The following is a 4,322-nucleotide window of genomic DNA, read 5'->3' as shown; positions in this document are numbered from 1 at the left end:
TTTTTTTTTTTCTCTAATAGTAATATTTATAATTCATCATTATTAGTATTTTTTATAATCATTAGTATTTTTTTTCTAGTTTATATACATTGTTATTGGTATTGCTCATTCAACGTTTTGATATATTCAATTAGATTTCTAGGGTTCTTTTATCATAGTTTTAATTTTTATCGAGTATTTGGTTGATTATTGTTATTTTATTTTCAGAAATAATGCCTCCTAAGTATTTATCTGATAGTCAAAAACATAAAAAGAGAAAAAGAATTGAAGAATCAACAAAGGCTAATAGAGGTTCTCTAGATAAGTTTTTCCAAAAAATACCTAAAGTTCCTTCTCAAAATCAAAATAATGATGATATTCCTGATAATTTGGGTGTTGATGTCGAAGGAGATCAAATTAATGATGTTAATGTTGATAATGTTAATTTCGATGGAGATCGTGTTGATGTTGATGATGGTAATGACGATGGTGATGACATTGAAGATGATGGTGATGATGATGATGATGATGATGATGTTGATGATGATGATGATGATGTTAATGTTAATAGTAATAATGTTGATATATTTGATCCAAGAAATTAGGATGGACTAAGCACAGACATGGTGAAACGTTTGGTAGAGAAAGGTCCTAAAAGGGATAATACTATTGATAAGGGTCCACCTGATAGATTTTCTAGACGGTTTTCTGCAGCTATGTATACTAGAACTCTGCCAAATAAACAGACATGTAACAGAGAATGGCTAGTATACTCGAAAGAGCTTGATAAAGTTTTTTGTTTTTGCTGTAAAATATTTAGAAAAGGGATCCCGAAAGGTCAATTAGATAGTGAAGGTTATGCAGATTGGCAACATCTTAGTACAAGACTTAAAGAGCATGAAGTTGGTTTAGATCATCTCACAAATTTAGCTACTTGGATTGAAATGCGTGAAAGATTGAAAGTTAATGAAACAATTGATAAAGTGGTGTATGATCAATTTAAGAAAGAAAGGGAGCATTGGAAACAAGTACTATTGAGGATTATTGCACTAGTGAAATATTTGGCTAAATATAATTTAGCATTTCGTGGAACAAACGAAAAATTATATCAAAAAGAGTAATGGAAACTTTCTTGGAGCGATTGAGATGTTTGAAGAGTTTGACCTGGTTATGAAAGAGCATGTGCGTCGTATCAAAAATGATGAGATCCATGTACATTATCTTGGCCACAAGATCCAAAATAAGGTGATATTTTTACTAGCTGATGAAATTAAACGAGAAATCATTAAAAAAGTAAAGGAAGCAAAATATTACTCCATCATACTTGATTGTACCCCTGATACAAGTCACCAAGAATAAATGTCTTTGATAGTGAGGTATGTAAATTTCTCCTCCAATGATGTTACTGTTGAAGAATCCTTTTTAGGTTTTTTGAATGTTAATGATAAAATTGGTAAAGGGCTCTTTGATATTACACACGATGAATTAAAATCTCTTGGTCTTGATATTGATGATATGTGGGGCCAAGGGTATGACAATGGATCAAACATGAGAGGAAAACATCAAGGAGTTCAAAAGAGATTTTTGGACATAAATTCTAGAGCATTTTATACTCCATGTGGTTGTCATAGTCTTAATCTTGCACTATGTGACATGGCTAACAGTTGTAGTAAAGTTAGAGATTTTTTGGAGTCATACAACGAGTATATACAATATTTTCCAATTCTACTAAGAGGTGGCAAATTCTGAAAGAGAATATCAAAGGTTTGACTCCAAAGTCATTGTCTGCCACTCGGTGGGAAATTCGTGTTGATAGTGTGAAGGCTATTAGACAACAACTACCGGATTTAAGAGAAGCTTTACTTGAAGTTGCGGAAAAAGACAACGATGCTAAAATCCAAAGTGAAGCTAAATCGCTAGCAAATAATGACCTTGGTGGATTTGAGTTTTTGGTATCCATAGTCATTTGGTATCAAATATTGTACATGGTGAACTTAGTTAGCAAAAAAATTACAATCAAAAGATATGCTTCTCGATGTTGCTGTTAACGAAGTGAATATGCTAATTGAGTACTTCAAGGAGTTTAGAGAAACAGGTTTCTCCAAGGCGATTGATGATGCGAAGGAACTTTCCGTTGAAATGAATATTGATCCGGTATTCTCTCAAAAGCGGCCGGTTAGTAGAAAAAAACAATTTGATGAGAATTCAAGTGATCAAGATGTTGTATTTTCAGCCGAGGAGAATTTTAAAGTTAAATACTTTTTATATATTGTTGATCAAGTGAGTGCTTCTCTTAAAACAAGATTTCAACAATACAAAGAGTATGAAAATATTTTTGGTTTTTTGTTTCCAAAAAAATGAAGGAATTTGATGACAAAAATCTCAAGTCATGTTGTCGCCGTCTCGAAGCTGCACTTAAGTCTGGTGAACAATCAGATATCGATTCTCATGAACTTTATATAGAGTTAAAGCTGTTTGACATGTTCTTACCGAGTGAAATTACGAGCCATATTGATGTTTTAAAGTATATGAAAAAAATTCGATTGTTTTCCTAATGCAATTATTGCCTACAAAATCTTGTTGACTATTCCCGTAACGGTCGCGTCTGCAGAAAGAAGTTTTTCAAAGCTAAAGTTGTTGAAGTCCTACCTAAGGTCCACAATGTCACAAGAAAGACTTAATGGATTGGCGATAATAACTATTAAGAACGTTATATTGGAGACTAATGATTATGAAGAGTTGGTGAACAATTTTGCTTCCAAGAATGCTAGAAGAGTCTCACGATTCATGTAGTTGTCTAAGATTATCTATTGTATGATCGTTCTTTTCTTTTGCATCATATTATAAAAATTATGAAATAATTAATGAATTTTTGGTATAAGTAAAAAATAAATATATATTTAGGGGCCCATTTTTTAGTTTCGCACCGGGCCCCTAAAATCAACGGACCGGCCCTGGTTAAAAGGCATGTAATTATAAACTCTTTTGGTCATGGAGTGTGTACAAGCATATAACATGCAAGAAAGACCAAGAAATGTCTATGATACACACTTATTTAACCAAATTAATTGAACCAATTCCTTTTTGGATAACCTTTTAATCTAGTAATACATATTTTCCAAATAAATGCAAGAAATAGCATTGTACTTGTTATTCCTTTCTATTGTAGCATTGTACTTTTTTTCTTATTAAAACATTGTACTTTAAAAACTCTGCCCAATAATAGCATTGTACTTCCAACCGTGTTGTATTAGATCTCCAATGTCACTTTTAGAACTTCCAAGCCCTTCGCATGTGACACATATATATCTTCTAACATCAAGTTACCTTAGAAGTAAATCTTTCTTTCATATTACTTCATCTGTCGCATATTAATAGTCCATGTTTCCTTTTTGGTTTGTACCAAAATAATAACCTACTTCTAAAAATAAATGTCTTTTACCATAATACCCCTCATTATTAGTTAAATTACTATGAAATTAAATGCAACTACCATGGAATTAAATGCAACAAAAGGGTAACACTGTCATTTTATTTAATAAAGTTAATGATAATTAATATTTTCTTAATCTGTATGTTTTTTGTCTGTGGACAATTAATTTGGGACTGAGGGAGTAATCTAATATTTACACAAAGGGGGTTGATACTTCCACATCTGTTTTTTATTCATCCACGGATTTTTAAGGGAAAATGACAAGAATGCCCCTCATTTATATTTAATATTCTAATTAATTAGGCCTGATTTCTCTTTCATATTTTCTTGGTTGTCTTTTTTCTTTATTCCGGCGATGCTCATTGGTATATCAAGATTCCCACAATCATGGTATCTCATCATCCATTCTTTCTTCATCCTTGTTGCATCTTCAATCAACTTTAATCTGATAAAAATCAGTACACAAAACCAGTACATGAACATAAACACAACATGTTTTGCATAGATCATCAATGACAGAATCCCAGTCACACGAAATGTGATCGATTAAAATCGGAACAGACAGCCGGACATACGATACATTAAACCACTTCATCTATGGGATATGTTCTCCGGTGAGTTAGTAAGCTTTCACCATCGATTTTTCCATCGCCGTCGATTGAAAATCGTTCCTAGATTTTGGTGATTGGTTCACATTCTTGTTGACCGGAGATAATTCAATGATTAAGTGGTTCTCGCCGATGGCGCTGTCCGTAAATGGTTATTCAAACATCAGTAACCCATTTGTTGCAGCGAAGTTTGATACATTTCCAAACGGGATCTGGGTCCAAGAAACTTTAGCGGTGATATTTTGGGATTTCAATATCTGATTTAAAGCTTTGTGAAAACCACGATCCGCCAACATTAAGGA

The 4,322-nt window shown here is 32.6% G+C and overlaps 1 pseudogene; it reads left to right on the top strand.

The window, feature by feature from the left end:
- The first annotated feature begins 212 nt into the window (after positions 1 to 212).
- On the top strand, positions 213 to 2,772 carry LOC111920877 (uncharacterized; annotated as a pseudogene).
- The last annotated feature ends 1,550 nt before the right edge of the window (positions 2,773 to 4,322 follow it).

This window comes from Lactuca sativa, chromosome 3, assembly GCF_002870075.4.
Source record: "Lactuca sativa cultivar Salinas chromosome 3, Lsat_Salinas_v11, whole genome shotgun sequence".
Lineage (NCBI taxonomy): Eukaryota > Viridiplantae > Streptophyta > Magnoliopsida > Asterales > Asteraceae > Lactuca > Lactuca sativa.
This window is presented reverse-complemented; position numbering and strand designations above follow the sequence as displayed.